Raw genomic sequence first — 18827 nt, 5'->3', positions numbered from 1 at the left:
ATAAGTCACAGAGAAGAAGAAACTTATCATAAGATATCACTTATGAAGGTCCTGTAAACATGGCAACACATGAACTGAGTTAGGAAATAGAACAGTGTCTTACATTTAGAAAACACTCATATCCCTGCTTAAGGGGGAAGGATAGGTGGGGTGATGCATAAAACCAGAGTTTGATATTAGTACAGGTACTGTTCCAGAAACTAACTACGGATTAGACAAGACCTACACCTTCTTCAGGGAACGGGATTCAAAACCCCATATTTCCCGCAGAGGAATATATCTGATTAGTAATAATCTTAAAACCTATGTATTGATATGTTTCCATAAGGGAATCAAGAGTGTGTAGACTGGCATAAACATGGCAGTGAGAATCAGCTCAAACCCAGTATAAAAAGGAATTTCAAAAACAAAACAAAAAACAGGGAAATTCTTTACAATTCCTTCAGGGGCTCTGATGAAACCTGGAATGACCCTATCTACAAAAACATCTGGATGTGGCATAAGGCCTGACAGGTGGGACTGAGAGGATTGGTGAGATTGGGTGAGCAAATGCAGGCCATTTAAAGCAATAATGCGTGGCACACATTCCAAGGGTCCCAACTCTCCAGGTGGAAGGGAATATTACTACAGCTATAACATGTACGGGAAACCTAGAGAATGGACACCATGTGAATACGAAATGTTTCTAAAACTCAACTAATAGTCCCTCTCCTGGTGTTCCAGTTTGACTTTCGAACTGCTTTACTATCAATCTCCCAACTTGGAGAGACAGCCCCTTTAACCTCCTGGTTCTCACAGGTTGCCTATTTGGCAGAGGATGAAAGGGAAGAGGGAGAACCAATGAGAGCGTAGCTGTTAGGCATTTGGACGGGCACATGTCTCTCTAATTTCCGGGCAGGAAAATGAATGAACCAAAGTCTCAGCCAGCTGCCGGCAAACAGTATAGGTCCCGAACCAAAATTTTGGACTTGCGGTCAGCTCACAAAAAAATGAGTTGAAAAATGTAGCTCAGAGGCACAGCAATTCACAAACTGGCAGAGTAATAAAGGACAACTATCGTCTAAAAATCTGTTGAGGGAAGGCAACGATGTGGACTTCAGAGCGAGCCAGAAGAGCCGGAAACTGATATGAAGAGGTACAATGGAATTGCCTTTAAAGCATAGGAAGAGGGGCACAACTTCGACAATGATACATTTGGCCAAAAAGGGCGTATGCATTTTCTCCTGAATATATTCCGGAGAAAATGCATACGCCCTTTTTGGCCAAGCAACAAGCGAGCAATGCAAATCTGCACTACAAAGAATTATCACTTCCCACCAGTCAAAAGGGACATCCCCAAAATGTGAAAAACCACAAAGGCAAGACAGGCTCTGGAGAAAGGGAGCCTAGTTATGCTGATGGGCAGGATGTAAATTGCCAACTGCCTCTCTGGAGGAGTGCATTGTGTTCCCTAAAACAAGGAAACAACAGAGCTACAGAGCCAAGGGCACTTCCAGTCCAGGGAATATACTTTGGGCATACGGAAAATCAATAAGACAGAGCCACTCCAAAATTTAGGGCTGCACTGCTTACAAAAACCTCAAATTGGGTACACCTTAAATTTCCCACGAAAGACAAAAATGGTTCAAGAAACTGTGTTACCTACGTACGATGGAATAGCCCTCAGCCATGAAATCAATGTCATAAGGCCAGTAGCAGCACAATGAGTGGATTCAGGTACGATGATTCTATGTGAAATAAGTCACACAGAAAAAGAAACTTATAATAAGATATCACTTATGAAGTTCCTGTAACATGGCTACACATGAAATGAGTTAGGAAAGAGAAAAGAGTCTCACGTTTAGAAAACACTCTTATGCCTTCTTAAGGGGAAAGGAGCGGATGGGTGATGCATAAAACCAGAGTTTGATATTCGTACAGCTACTGTTCCAAAACCCAAATATGGAATAGACAAGACCTACACCTTCATCAGTGAAAGGGACTCAAAACCCCATATTTCCCGCAGAGGAATATATCTGACTAGTAAGAATCTTAAAACCTATGTATTGATATGTCTCTGTAAGGGAATGATGTAGGTCTAGACTGGCATAAACATGGCAGTGAGAATCAGCTCAAACCCACTATAAAAAGGAATTTCATAAAAAAAAAACAGAAAAACAAGGAAATTCTTTACAATTCCTACAGGAGCTCTGATGAAACCTGGAATGAACCTCTCTACAAGTACAGCTGGATGTGGCATAAGCCTGGACACCAGGGACTGAGAGGTTTGGTGAGATTCAGTGAGCAAATGCAGACCATTTAAAGTAATAATGCGTGGCACACATGCCAAGTTTCCCAACTCTCCAGGTTGAAGGGAATATTACCACAGCTATAACATGTATGGGAAACCTAGAGAGTGGACACAATGTGAATACCAAAGGTTTCTAAAACTCAACTAGTAGTCCCTCTCCTGGTGCTCCAGTTTGTATTTCCAACTGCTTTACTATCAATCTCCCAAATTGGAGAGACAGCCCCTTTAACCTCCTGGTTCTCACAGGTTGCCAGTATGGCAGAGGATGAAAGGGAAGATGGAGAAACAATGAGAGAATAGCTGTTAGGCATTTGGACGGGCACATGTCACTCTAATTTCCCGGCAGGAAGAAGAATTGATCAAATTCTCAGCCACCCACTGGGAACCTGTATAGGTCCTGAACCAAAATTTTGGACCTGTGGTCAGCTCACAAAAAAATGAGTCGAAAAATGGAGCTCAGGGGCACAGCAATTCACAAACTGGCAGAGTACTAAAGGGCAACTACCGTCCAAAAATCTGTTGAGGGAAGTCAACGAGGCGGACTTGAAAGCGAGTCTGAATAGGAAGAAACAGATTTCAAGAGGTACATTGGAATCACCTTCAAAGCACAGGAAGAGGGGCACAACTTCGACAATGATGCATTTGGCCAAAAAGGGTGTATGCATTTTCTCCTGATTATATTCAGCAGAAAATCTATACACCCTTTTTGGTCAAGCAACAAGCAGTCAATGCAAATCTGCACTACAAAGAAGTATCACTTCCCACCGGTCAAAAGGGACATCCGCAAAATGTGTAAAAACCAGAAAGGCAAGACAACCCCTCGAGAACAGGGAGCCTTTTTATGATGATAGGCGGGATGTAAATTTCCAACTCCCTCTCTGGAAGAGTGCATTGTGTTCCCTAAAACAGGTAAACACCAGAGCTACAGACCCAAGGCACTTCCAGTCTAGGGAATATACCATGGGAAATCTGAAAATCAATAAGACGGAGCCACCCCAAAATTTAGGGCTGCACTGCTTACAAGAACCTCAACTTGGGTACACCATAAATATCCCAGGAAAGACAAAAATGGTTAAAGAAATTGTGTTACTAACGTATGATGGAATATCGCTAAGCCATGAAATCAATGTCATAGGCCAGTAGCAACAAAATGAGTGGATTCAGGTACGATGATTCTAAGTGAAATAAGTCACAGAGAAAAAGAAACTTATCATAAGATATCACTTATGAAGGTCCTATAAACATGGCTACACATGAACTGAGTTAGGAAAGAGAACAGAGTCTCACATTTAGAAAACATTTTTATGCCTGCTTAAGGGGGAAGGAGAGGTGGGGTGATGCATAAAACCAGAGTTTGATATTAGTACAGGTACCGTTCCAAAAAAACAAATATGGAATAGACAAGGCCTACACTTTCCTCAGTAAAATGGTCTCAAAACCCCATATTTCTCACGGAGAAATATATCTGACTAGTAAGAATCTTAAAACCTATGTATTGATAAGTCTCCATAAGGGAATCAAGTGCGTCTAGACTGGAATAAACATGGCAGTTAGAATCGGCTCAAACCCACTATAAAAAGAAATTTCAAAAACAAAACAAAAAAACAGGGAAATTCTTTACAATTCCTTCAGGTGCTCCGATGAAACCTGGAATGACACTATCTACAATGACAGCTGGTTGTGGCATAATGCTGGACACTTGGGACTGAGAGGTTTGGTGAGATTCGGTGAGCAAATGCAGACCATTTAAAGCAATAATGCGTGGCACACATTCCAAGGGTCCCAACTCTCCAGGTTGTAGAGCATATTACTACAATTATAACATGTACGTGAAACCTAGAGAATGGACACAGTGTGAATACAAAAGGTTTCTAAAACTCAACTAATAGTCCCTCTCCTGGTGCTCCAGTTTGAATTTCCAACTGCTTTACTATCAATCTCCCAACTTGGAGAGACAGCTCCTTTAACCTCCTGGTTCGCAAAGGTTGCCAATTTGGCAGAGAATGAAAGGGAAGAGGGAGAACCAATGAGAGAGTAGCTGTAAGGCAATTGGACGGGCACATGTCACTCTATTTTCCCGGAAGGAAGAAGAATTAAACAAAGTCTCAGCCACCCGCCGGTAACCAGTATAGGTACTGAACCAAAATTTTGGACTTGCGGTCAGCTCACAAAAAACGAGTTGAAAAATGGAGCTCAGAGCCACAGCAATTCACAAACTGGCAGAGAAATAAAGGACAACAATCGTCCAAATATCTGTTGAGGGAAGGCAACGAGGCGGACTTGAAAGCGAGCCAGAATAGCAGAAAACAGATTTCAAGAGGTACATTGGAATCGCCTTTAAAGCACAGGAAGAGGGGCACAACTTCGACAATGATGCACTTGGCCAAAAAGGGCGTATGCGTTTTCTCGTGAATATATTCAGGAGAAAATGCATAGGACCTTTTTGGCCAAGCAAGAAAGCGGGCAATTCAAATCTGCACTACAAACAAGTATCATACCCCACCGGTCAAAAGGGACATCCACAAAATTTGTAAAAACCAGAAAGGCAAGATAGGCCCTGCAGAACAGGGAGCCTAGTTATGCTGATGGAACGGAAGTAAATTGCAAACTGTCTCTCTGGAGGAGTGCATTGTGTTCCCTAAAACAAGGAAACAACACAGCTACAGAGCAAAGGGCAATTCCAGTCTAGGGGATATACCTTGGGAAAACGGAAAATCAATAAGACAGAGCCACCCCAAAATTTAGGGCTACACTGCTTACAAGAACCTCAACTTGGGTACACCTGACATATCCCAGGAAAGACAAAAATGTTTCAAGAAACTGTGTTACTTACGTACGATGGAATATCAGTCAGCCATGAAATCAATGTCATAAGGCCAGTAGCTTCAAACTGAGTGGATTCAGGTACGATAATTCTAAGTGAAATAAATCACAGAGAAAAAGAAACTTCTCATAAGATATCACTTATGAAGGTCCTGTAAACATGGCTACATATGAACAGAGTTAGGAAAGAGATCAGAGTCTCACATTTAGAAAACACTCTTATGCCTGCTTAAGGGGGAAGTAGAGGTTGGGTGATGCATAAAACCAGAGTTTGATATTAGTACAGGTACTGTTCCAAAAACCTACTACGGAATAGACAAGACCTACACTTTCCTCAGTGAAATGGACTCAAAACACCATATGTCTCGCAGAGGTATATATCTGACAAGTAAGAAACTTAAAACCTATGTATTGATACGTCTCCGTAAGGGAATGAAGTGTGTCTTGACTGCCATAAACATGGCAGTGAGAATCACCTCAAACCCCCTATAAAAAGGAATTTCTAAAATAAAACTAAAAAACAGGGAAATTCTTTACAATTCCTTCCGGGGCTGTGATGAAACCTGGATGACCTTATCTACAACCACAGCTGGATGTGGCATAAGCCTGGACACTTGGGACTGAGAGGATTGGTGAGATTCAGTGAGCAAATGCAGACCATTTAAAGCAATAATATGTGGCACACATTCCAAGGGTCCCAACTCTCCAGGTTGAAGGGAATATTACTACAGCTATAACATGTACTGGAAACCTAGAGAATGGACACAATGTGAATATGAAAGGTTTCTAAAACTCAATTAATAATCCCTCTCCTGGTGCTCCGGTTTGACTTTCCAACTACATTACTATTAATCTCCCAACTTGGAAAGACAGCCCCTGTAACCTCCTAGTTCGCACAGGTTGCCAATTTGGCAGAGGATGAAAGGGAAGAAGGAGAACCAATGAGAGAGTAGCTGTTAGGCATTAGGACGGGCACATGTCACTCTAATTTCCCGGAAGGAAGGAGAATTAACCAAAGTCTCAGCCACCCGCCGGGAACCAGTATAGGTCCTGAACCAAAATTTTGGACTTGCGGTCAGCTCACAAAAAACGAGTTGAAAAATGGAACTCAGGTGCACAACAATGCACAAACTGTCAGAGAAATAAAGGACAACAATCGTCCAAAAATCTGTTGAGGCAAGGCAACGATGCGGACTTGAAAGCGAGCCAGTATAGCAAGAAACAGATTTCAAGAGGTACATTGGAATCGCCTTTAAAGCACAGGAATAGGGGCACAACATCGACAATGATACACTTGGCCCAAAAATGCATATGAGATTTCTCCAGAATATATTCAGGAGAAAACACATACGCGCTTTTTGGCCAAGCAAGCAAGCGGGCAATGCAAATCTGCACTACAATGAAGTATCACATCCCACCGGTCAATAGGGACATCCGCAAAATGTGTAAAAACCAGAGAGGCAAGATAGGCCCTGGAGAAGAGGGAGCCTAGTTATGCTGATGGAAAGGATGTAAATTGCAAACTGCCTCTCTGGAGGAGTGCATTGTGTTCCCTAAAACAAGGAAACAACAGAGCTACAGAGCCAAGGGCAATTCCAGTCTAGGGGATATACCTTGGGAAAACTGAAAATCAATAAGACAGAGCCACCCCAAAATTTAGGGCTGCACTGCTTACAAGGACCTCAACTTGGGTACACCTTAAATATCCCAGGAAAGACAAAAATCTTTCAAGAAATTGTGTTACTTACGTACGATGAAATATCAGTCAGCCATGAAATCAATGTCATAAGGCCAGTAGCTTCAAAGTGAGTGGATTCAGGTACGATGATTCTAAGTGAGATAAGTCACAGAGAAAAAGAAACTTATCATAAGATATCACTTATGAAGGTCCTGTAAACATGGCTACATATGAACTGAGTTAGGAAAGAGAACAGAGTCTCGCATTTAGAAAACACTCTTATGCCAGCTTAAGGGGGAAGGAGAGGTGGGGTGATGCATAAAACCAGAGTTTGATATTAGTACAGGTACCATTCCAAAAACCAAATACGGAATAGACAAGACCTACAGTTTCCTCAGTGAAAGGGACTCAAAACCCCATATTTCCCGCAGAGGAATATATCTGACTGGTAAGAATCTTAAAACCTATGTATTGATATGTCTCCGTAAGGGAATCAAGTTTGTCTAGACTGGCTAAACATGGCAGTGAGAATCAGTTCAAACCCACTCTGAAAAGGAATTTCAAAAACAAAACAAAAAATCAGGGAAATTCTTTACAATTCCTTCAGGGGCTCCGATGAAACCTGGAATGACCCTATCTACAATGACAGCTGGATGTGGCATAAGGCTGGACACTTGGGACGGAGAGGATTGGTGAGATTTGGTGAGCAAATGCAGACCCTTTAAAGCAATAATGCGTGGCACACATTCCAATGGTACCAACTCTCCAGGTTGAAGGGAATATTACTACAGCTATAACATGTACAGGAAACCTAGAGAATGGACACACTGTGAATACGAAAGGTTTCTAAAACTCAACTAATAATCCCTGTCCTGGTGCTCCAGCTTGACTTTCCAACTGCTTTACTATCAATCTCCCAACTTGGAGAGACAGCCCATTTAACCTCCTTGTTCTCACAGGTGGCCAATTATGTAGAGGATGAAAGGGAAGAGGGAGAACCAATGAGAGAGTAGCTGTTAGGCATTTGGACGGGCACATATCATTCTAATTTCCCGGCAGAAAGAAGAATTAACCAAAGTCTCAGACACCCGCCGGGAACCAGTGTAGGTCCTCAACCAAAATTTTGGACTTGCAGTCAGCTCACAAAAAAACGAGTTGAAAAATGGAGCTCAGGGCCACAGCAATTAACAAACTGGCAGAGAAATAAAGGACAACAATTGGCCAAATATCTGTTGAGGGAAGGCAACGAGGCGGACTTGAAAGTGAGCCAGAATAGCAGGAAACAGATTTCAAGAGGTACAATGGAAACGCCTTTAAAGCACAGGAAGAGGGGCACAACTTCGAAAATGATGCACTTGGCCAATAAGAGCGTGTGCGTTTTCTCGTGAATATATTCAGGAGAAAATGCATAGGCCCTTTTGGGCCAAGCAAGCAAGCGGGCAATACAAATCTGCACTACAAACAAGTATCATTTCCCACCGGTCAAAAGGAATATCTGCAAAATGTGTAAAACCCAGAAAGGCAAGACAGGCAATGGAGAATAGGGAGCCTAATTATGCTGATGGGCAGGATGTAAATTGCCAACTGCCTTTCTGGAGGAATGCACTGTGTTCCCTAAAACAAGTAAACAACAGAGCTACAGAGCCAAGGGCACTTCCAGTCTAGGGAATATACATTGGGAAAACTGAAAATCAATAAGATAGAGCCACCCCAATATTTAGGGCTGCACTGCTTACAAGAACCTCAACTTGGGTACACTTTAAATATCCCAGGAAAGACAAAAATGTTTCAAAAAATTGTGGTATTTACATACAATGTAATAACCCTCAGCCATGAAATCAATGTCATGAGGCCAGTAGCAGCAAAATTAGTGGATTCAGGTACGATGATTCTAAGTGAAATAAGTCACAGAGAAAAAGAAATTTATCATAAGATATCACTTATGAAGGTCCTCTAAACATGGCTACACATGAACTGAGTTAGGAAAGAGAACAGAGCCTCACATTTGAAAACACTCTTGTGCCTGCTTAAAGGGGAAGGAGAGGTGGAGAGATGCATAAAACCAGAGTTAGATATTAGTACAGATACCGTTCCAAAAACCAAATACGGAATAGACAAGACCTACACTTTCCTCAGTGAAAGGGACTCAAAACGCCATACTTCCCGCAGAGGAATATATCTGACTGGTAAGAATCTTAAAATCTATGTATTGATATGTCTCCGTAAGGGAATCAAGTTTGTCTAGACTGGCATAAACATGGAAGTGAGAATCAGTTCAAACCCACTATAAAAAGGAATTTCAAAAACAAAACAAAAATCAGGGAAATTCTTTACAATTCCTTCAGGGGCTCTGATGAAACCTGGAATGACCCTATCCTCAACGACAGCTGGATGTGGCATAGGGTTGGACACTTGGGACTGAGAGGATTGGTGATATTCAGTGAACAATCCAGACACTTTAAAGCAATAATGCGTGGCACACATTTGAAGGGTCCCAACTCTCCAGGATGTAGGGTATATTACTACAGCTATAACATGTACGGGAAACCTAGAGAATGTACACACTGTGAATATGAAAGGTTTCTAAAACTCAACTAATAATCCCTCTCCTGGTGCTCTGGTTTGACTTTCCAACTGCTTTACTATCAATCTCCCAACTTGGAGAGACAGCCCCTTTAAGCTCCTGGTTCTCACAGGTGGCCAATTTGGGAGAGGATGAAAGGGAAGAGGGAGAACCAATGAGAGAGTAGCTGTTAGGCAGTTGGACGGCCGCATGTCATTCTAATTTCCCGGCAGGAAGAAGAATTAACCAAAGTCTCAGATACCCGCCGGGAACCAGTATAGGTCCTGAATCAAAATTTTAGGCTTGCGGTCAGCTCACAAAAAACGAGTTGAAAAATGGAGCTCAGGGCCACAACAATTCACAAACTGGCAGAGAAGTAAAGGACCACAATCGTCCAAATATCTGTTGAGGGAAGGCAACGAGGCGGACTTGAATGCGAGCCAGAATAGCAGGAAACAAATTTCAAGAGGTATATTGGAATCGCCATTAAAGCACAGGAAGAGGGGCACAACTTCGACAATGATGCACTTGGCCAATAAGGGCGTGTGCGTTTTCTCTTGAATATATTCAGGAGAAAATGCATAGGCCCTTTTTTGCCAAGCAAGCAAGCGGGCAATACAAATCTGCACTACAAACAAGTATCATTTCCCACCGGTCAAAAGGGACATCCGCAAAATGTGCAAAACCCAGAAAGGCAAGACAGGCAATGGGGAATAGGGAGCCTAGTTATGCTGATGGGCAGGATGTAGATTGCCAACTTCCTCTCTGGAGGAATGCACTGTGTTCCCTAAAACAAGTAAACAACAGAGCTACAGAGCCAAGGGCACTTCCAGTCTAGGGAATATACATTGGGAAAACTAAAAATCAATAAGATAGAGCCACCCCAATATTTAGGGCTGCACTGCTTACAAGAACCTCAACTTGGGTACACTTTAAATATCCCAGGAAAGACAAAAATGTTTCAAAAAATTGTGGTATTTACATACAATGTAATAACCCTCAGCCATGAAATCAATGTCATGAGGCCAGTAGCAGCAAAATGAGTGGATTCAGGTACGATGATTCTAAGTGCAATAAGTCACAGAGAAAAATAAATTTATCATAAGATATCACTTATGAAGGTCCTCTAAACATGGCTACACATGAACTGAGTTAGGAAAGAGAACAGAGCCTCACATTTGAAAACACTCTTGTGCCTGCTTAAGGGGGAAGGAGAGGTGGAGAGATGCATAAAACCAGAGTTAGATACTAGTACAGATACCGTTCCAAAAACCAAATACGGAATAGACAAGACCTACACTTTCCTCAGTGAAAGGGACTCAAAATGCCATACTTCCCGCAGAAGAATATATCTGACTGGTAAGAATCTTAAAATCTATGTATTGATATGTCTCCGTAAGGGAATCAAGTTTGTCTAGACTGGCAAAAAATGGCAGTGAGAATCAGTTCAAACCCACTATAAAAAGGAATTTCAAAAACAAAACAAAAATCAGGGAAATTCTTTACAATTCCTTCAGGGGCTCTGATGAAACCTGGAATGACCCTATCCACAACGACAGCTGGATGTGGCATAAGGTTGGACACTTGGGATTGAGAGGATTGGTGAGGTTCAGTGAGCAATCCAGACACTTTAAAGCAATAATGCGTGGCACACATTCGAAGGGTCCCAACTCTCCAGGATGAAGGGAATATTACTACAGCTATAACATGTACGGGAAACTTAGAGAATGTACACACTGTGAATATGAAAGGTTTCTAAAACTCAACTAATATTCCCTCTCCTGGTGCTCTGGTTTGACTTTCCAACTGCTTTACTATCAATCTCCCAACTTGGAGAGACAGCCCCTTTAAGCTCCTGGTTCTCACAGGTGGCCAATTTGGGAAAGGATGAAAGGGAAGAGGGAGAACCAATGAGAGAGTAGCTGTTAGGCATTTGGACGGCCGCATGTCATTCTAATTTCCCGGCAGGAAGAAGAATTAACCAAAGTCTCAGAAACACGCCGGGAACCAGTATAGATCCTGAATCAAAATTTTAGACTTGCGGTCAGCTCACAAAAAACGAGTTGAAAAATGGAGCTCAGGGCCACAACAATTCACAAACTGGCAGAGAAGTAAAGGACAACAATCTTCCAAATATCTGTTGAGGGAACGTAACGAGGCGGACTTGAAAGCGAGCCAGAATAGCAGGAAACAGATTTCAAGAGGTACATTGGAATCGCCTTTAAAGCGCAGGAAGAGGGGCACAACTTCGACAATGATGCACTTGGCCAAAAAGGGCGTATGCGTTTTCTCGTGAATATATTCAGGAGAAAATGCTTAGGCCCTTTTTCGCTAAGCAGGCAAGCAGGCAATTCAAATCTGCACTACAAACAAGTATCATTTCCCACAGGTCAAAAGAGACATCCGCAAAATGTGTAAAAGCCAGAAAGGCAAGACAGGCAATGGAGAATAGGGAGCCTAGTTATGCTGATTGTCAGGATGTAAATTGCCAACTGCCTCTCTGGAGGAATGCACTGTGTTCCCTAAAACAAGTAAACAACAGAGCTACAGACCCAAGGGCACTTCCAGTTTGGGGAATATACATTGGAAAACTGAAAATCAATAAGATAGAGCCACCCCAATATTTAGTGATGCACTGCTTACAAGAACCTCAACTTGGGTACACCTTAAATATCCCAGGAAAGACAAAAATGTTTCAAAAAATTGTGGTATTTACATACAATGTAATAACCCTCAGCCATGAAATGAATGTGATGAGGCCAGTAGCAGCAAAATGAGTGGATTCAGGTACGATGATTCTAAGTGAAATAAGTCACAGAGAAAAATAAATTTATCATAAGATATCACTTATGAAAGTCCTCTAAACATGGCTACACATGAACTGAGTTAGGAAAGAGAACAGAGCCTCACATTTAGAAAACACTCTTGTGCCTGCTTAAGGGGGAAGGAGAGGTGGAGAGATGCATAAAACCAGAGTTAGATATTAGTACAGATACCGGTCCAAAAACCAAATACGGAATAGACAAGACCTACACTTTCCTCAGTGAAAGAGACTCAAAACGCCATATTTCCCGAAGAGGAATATATCTGACTGGTAAGAATCTTAAAATCTATGTATTGATATGTCTCCGTAAGGGAATCAAGTTTGTCTAGACTGGCATAAACATGGCAGTGAGAATCAGTTCAAACCCACTATAAAAAGGAATTTCAAAAACAAAACAAAAATCAGGGAAATTCTTTACAATTCCTTCAGGGGCTCTGATGAAACCTGGAATGACCCTATCCACAACGGCAGCTGGATGTGGCATAAGGTTGGACACTTGGGAATGAGACGATTGGTGAGATTCGGTGAGCAAATGCAGACCATTTAAAGCAATAATATGTGGCACACATTCCAAGGGTCCCAACTCTCCAGGTTGAAGGGAATATTACTACAGCTATAACATGTACTGGAAACCTAGAGAATGGACACACTGTGAATATGAAAGGTTTCTAAAACTCAATTAATAATCCCTCTCCTGGTGCTCCGGTTTGACTTTCCAACTGCTTTACTATCAATCTCCCAACTTGGAAAGACAGCCCCTGTAACCTCCTGGTTCGCACAGGTTGCCAATTTGGCAGAGGATGAAAGGGAAGTAGGAGAACCAATGAGAGAGTAGCTGTTAGGCATTTGGACGGGCACATGTCACTCTAATTTCCCGGAAGGAAGGATAATTAACCAAAGTCTCAGCCACCCGCCGGGAAACAGTATAGGTCCTGAACCAAAATTTTGGACTTGCGGTCAGCTCACAAAAAACGAGTTGAAAAATGGAACTTAGGGGCACAAAAATGCACAAACTGTCAGAGAAATAAAGGACAACAATCGTTCAAAAATCTGTTGAGGCAAGGCAACGATGCGGACTTGAAAGCGAGCCAGTATAGCAAGAAACAGATTTCAAGAGGTACATTGGAATCGCCTTTAAAGCTCAGGAATAGGGGCACAACATCGACAATGATGCACTTGGCCCAAAAATACATATGAGATTTCTCCAGAATATAATCAGGAGAAAACACACACGTGCTTTTTGGCCAAGCAAGCAAGCGGGCAATGCAAATCTGCACTACAATGAAGTATCACATCCCACCGGTCAATAGGGACATCCGCAAAATGTGTAAAAACCAGAGAGGCAAGATAGGCCCTGGAGAACAGGGAGCCTAGTTATGCTGATGGAAAGGATGTAATTTGCAAACTGCATCTCTGGAGGAGTGCATTGTGTTCCCTAAAACAAGGAAACAACAGAGCTACAGAGCTAAGGGCAATTCCAGTCTAGGGGATATACCTTGGGAAAACTGAAAATCAATAAGACAGAGCCACCCCAAAATTTAGGGCTGCAATGCTTACAAGGACCTCAACTTGGGTACACCTTAAATATCCCAGGAAAGAAAAAAATATTTCAAGAAATTGTGTTACTTACGTACGATGGAATATCAGTCAGCCATGAAATCAATGTCATAAGGCCAGTAGCTTCAAAGTGAGTGGATTCAGGTACGATGATTCTAAGTGAGATAAGTCACAGAGAAAAAGAAACTTATCATAAGATATCACTTATGAAGGTCCTGTAAACATGGCTACATATGAACTGAGTTAGGAAAGAGAACAGAGTCCCACATTTAGAAAACACTCTTATGCCTGCTTAAGGGGGAAGGAGAGGTGGGGTGATGCATAAAACCAGAGTTTGATATTAGTACAGTTACCATTCCAAAAACCAAATACGGAATAGACAAGACCTACACTTTCCTCAGTGAAAGGGACTCAAAACCCCATATTTCCCGCAGAGGAGTATATCTGACTGGTAAGAATCTTAAAACCAATGTATTGATATGTCTCTGTAAGGGAATCAAGTTTGTCTAGACTGGCATAAACATGGCAGTGAGAATCAGTTCAAACCCACTATAAAAAGGAATTTCAAAAACAAAACAAATAAACAGGGAAATTCTTTACAATTCCTTCAGGGGCTCCGATGAAACCTGGAATGACCCTATCTACAATGACAGCTGGATGTGGCATAAGGGTGGACACTTGGGACTGAGAGGCTTGGTGAGATTCGGTGAGCAAATGCAGACCCTTTAGAGCAATAATGCGTGGCACACAATTCAATGGTACCAACTCTCCAGGTTGAAGGGAATATTACTACAGCTATAACATGTAAGGGAAACCTAGAGAATGGACACACTGTGAATACGAAAGGTTTCTAAAACTCAACTAATAATCCCTGTCCTGGTGCTCCTGCTTGACTTTCCAACTACTTTACTATCAATCTCCCAAATTGGAGAGACAGCCCCTTTAACCTCCTTGTTCTCACAGGTGGCCAATTTTGTAGAGGATGAAAGGGAAGAGGGAGAACCAATGAGAGAGTAGCTGTTAGGCATTTGGACGGGCACATATCATTCTAATTTCCCGGCAGAAAGAAGAATTAACCAAAGTCTCAGACACCCGCCGGGAACCAGTATAGGTCCTCAACCAAAATTTTGGACTTGCGGTGAGCTCACAAAAAAACGAGTTGAAAAATGGAGCTCAGGGCCACAGCAATTCACAAACTGGCAGAGAAATAAAGGACAACAATCGTCCAAATATCTGTTGAGGGAAGGCAATGAGGCGGACTTGAAAGCAAGCCAGAATAGCAGGAAACAGATTTCAAGAGGTTAATTGGAAACACCTTTAAAGCACAGGAAGAGGGGCACAACTTCGAAAATGATGCTCTTGGCCAATAAGGGCGTGTGCGTTTTCTCCTGAATATATTCAGGAGAAAATGCATAGGCCCTTTTTGGCCAAGCAAGCAAGCGGGCAATACAAATCTGCACTACAAACAAGTATCATTTCCCACCGGTCGAAAGGGACATCTGCAAAATGTGTAAAACCCAGAAAGGCAAGACAGGCAATGGAGAATAGGGAGCCTAGTTATGCTGATGGGCAGGATGTAAATTGCCAACTGCCTCTCTGGAGGAATGCACTGTGTTCCCTAAAACAAGTAAACAACAGAGCTACAGAGCCAAGGGCACTTCCAGTCTAGGGAATATACATTGGGAAAACTGAAAATCAATAAGATAGAGCCACCCCAATATTTAGGGCTGCACTGCTTACAAGAACCTCAACTTGGGTACACTTTAAATATCCCAGGAAAGACAAAAATGTTTCAAAAAATTGTGGTATTTACATACAATGTAATAACCCTCAGCCATGAAATCAATGTCATGAGGCCAGTAGCAGCAAAATGAGTGGATTCAGGTATGATGATTCTAAGTGCAATAAGTTACAGAGAAAAAGAAATTTATCATAAGATATCACTTAGGAAGGTCCTCTAAACATGGCTACACATGAACTGAGTTAGGAAAGAGAACAGAGCCTCACATTTGAAAACACTCTTGTGCCTGCTTAAAGGGGAAGGAGAGGTGGAGAGATGCATAAAACCAGAGTTAGATATTAGTACAGATACCGTTCCAAAAACCAAATACGGAATAGACAAGACCTACACTTTCCTCAGTGAAAGGGACTCAAAACGCCATACTTCCCGCAGAGGAATATATCTGACTGGTAAGAATCTTAAAATCTATGTATTGATATGTCTCCGTAAGGGAATCAAGTTTGTCTACACTGGCATAAACATGGCAGTGAAAATCAGTTCAAACCCACTATAAAAAGGAATTTCAAAAACAAAACAAAAATCAGGGAAATTCTTTACAATTCCTTCAGGGGCTCTGATGAAACCTGGAATGACCCTATCCACGACAGCTGGATTTGGCATAAGGTTGGACACTTGGGATTGAGAGGATTGGTGAGATTCAGTGAGCAATCCAGACACTTTAAAGCAATAATGCGTGGCACACATTCGAAGGGTCCCAACTCTCCAGGATGTAGGGAATATTACTACAGCTATAACATGTACGGGAAACCTAGAGAATGTACACACTGTGAATATGAAAGGTTTCTAAAACTCAACTAATAATCCCTCTCCTGGTGCTCTGGTTTGACTTTCCAACTGCTTTACTATCAATCTCCCAACTTGGAGAGACAGCCCCTTTAAGCTCCTGGTTCTCACAGGTGGCCAATATGGGAGAGGATGAAAGGGACGAGGGAGAACCAATGAGAGAGTAGCTGTTAGGCATTTGGACGGCTGCATGTCATTCTAATTTCCCGGCAGGAAGAAGAATTAACCAAAGTCTCAGACACCCGCCGGGAACCAGTATATGTCCTGAATCAAAATTTTAGACTTGCGGTCAGCTCACAAAAAACGAGTTGAAAAATGGAGCTCAGGGCCACAACAATTCACAAACTGCCAGAGAAGTAAAGGACAACAATCTTCCAAATATCTGTTGAGGGAAGGCAACGAGGCGGACATGAAAGTGAGCCAGAATAGCAGGAAACAGATTTCAAGAGGTACATTGGAATCGCCTTTAAATCACAGGAAGAGGGGCACAACTTCGAAAATGATGCACTTGGCCAATAAGGGCGTGTGCGTTTTCTCGTGAATATATTCAGGAGAAAATGCATAGGCCCTTTTTGGCCAAGCAAGCAAGCGGGCAATACAAATCTGCACTTCAAACAAGTATCATTTCCCACCGGTCAAAAGGGACATCCGCAAAATGTGTAAAACCCAGAAAGGCAAGACAGGCAATGGAGAATAGGGAGCCTAGTTATGCTGATGGGCAGGATGTAAATTGCCAACTGCCTCTCTGGAGGAATGCACTGTGTTCCCTAAAACAAGTAAACAACAGAGCTACAGAGCCAAGGGCACTTCCAGTCTAGGGAATATACATTGGGAAAACTGAAAATCAATAAGATAGAGCCACCCCAATATTTAGGGCTGCACTGCTTACAAGAACCTCAACTTGGGTACACTTTAAATATCCCAGGAAAGACAAAAATGTTTCAAAAAATTGTGGTATTTACATACAATGTAATAACCCTCAGCCATGAAATCAATGTCATGAGGCCAGTAGCAGCAAAATGAGTGGATTCAGGTACGATGATTCTAAGTGCAATAAGTCACAGAGAAAAATAAATTTATCATAAGATATCACTTATGAAGGTCCTCTAAACATGGCTACACATGAACTGAGTTAGGAAAGAGAACAGAGCCTCACATTTGAAAACACTCTTGTGCCTGCTTAAGGGGGAAGGAGAGGTGGAGAGATGCATAAAACCAGAGTTAGATACTAGTACAGATACCGTTCCAAAAACCAAATACGGAATAGACAAGACCTACACTTTCCTCAGTGAAAGGGACTCAAAACGCCATATTTCCCACAGAGGAATATATCTGACTGGTAAGAATCTTAAAATCTATGTAATGATATGTCTCCGTAAGGGAATCAAGTTTGTCTAGACTGGCATAAACATGGCAGTCAGAATCAGTTCAAACCCACTATAAAAATGAATTTCAAAATCAAAACAAAAATCAGGGATATACTTTACAATTCCTTCAGGGTCTCTGATGAAACCTGGAATGACCCTATCCACAACGACAGCTGGATGTGGCATAGGGTTGGACACTTGGGTCTGAGAGGATTGGTGTCATTCAGTGAGCAATCCAGACCCTTTAAAGCAAAAATGCGTGGCACACATTCGAAGGGTCCTAACTCTTCAGGATGAAGGGAATATTACTACAGCTATAACATGTACGGGAAACCTAGAGAATGTACACACTGTGAATACGAAAGGTTTCTAAAACTCAACTAATAATCCCTCTCCTCGTGCTCTGGTTTGACTTTCCAACTGCTTTACTATCAATCTCCCAACTTGGAGAGACAGCCCCTTTAAGCTCCTGGTTCTCAGAGGTGGCCAATTTGGGAGAGGATGAAAGGGAAGAGGGAGAACCAATGAGAGAGTAGCTGGAGAGTAGCTGTTAGGCATTTGGACGGGCACATGTCATTCTAATTTCCCAGCAGAAAGAAGAATTAACCAAAGTCTCAGAAACCCGCCGGGAACCAGTATAGATCCTGAACCAAAATTTAGGACTTGCGGTCAGCTCACAAATATCGAGTTGAAAAATGGAGATCAGGGGCACAGCAATGCAGAAACTTGCAGAGTAATAAAGGACAACAATCGTCCGAAAATCTGTTGATGGAAGGCAACGAGGCAGACTTGAAAACGAGCCAGAATAGCAGGAAACAGATTTCAAGAGGTACATTGGAATCGCCTTTAAAGCACAGGAATAGGGGCACAACTTTGACAATGATGCACTTGGCCCAAAAGGGTGTATGCGTTTTCTCCTGAATATATTCAGGAGAAAACGCATACACGCTTTTGGGCCAATCAAGCAAGAGGCCAATGCAAATCTGCACTACAATGAAGTATCACATACCACCGGTCAAAAGGGACATCCGCAAAATGTGTAAAAACCAGAAAGGCAAGACAGGCCCTGGAGAACAGGGAGCCTAGTTATGCTGATGGAAAGGATGTAAATTGCAAACTGCCTCTCTGGAGGAGTGCATTG

This window comes from Hyperoodon ampullatus (genome assembly GCF_949752795.1).
Source record: "Hyperoodon ampullatus genome assembly, contig: SUPER_X_unloc_1, whole genome shotgun sequence".
Lineage (NCBI taxonomy): Eukaryota > Metazoa > Chordata > Mammalia > Artiodactyla > Ziphiidae > Hyperoodon > Hyperoodon ampullatus.
Note: the sequence above shows the minus strand (reverse complement) of the source record.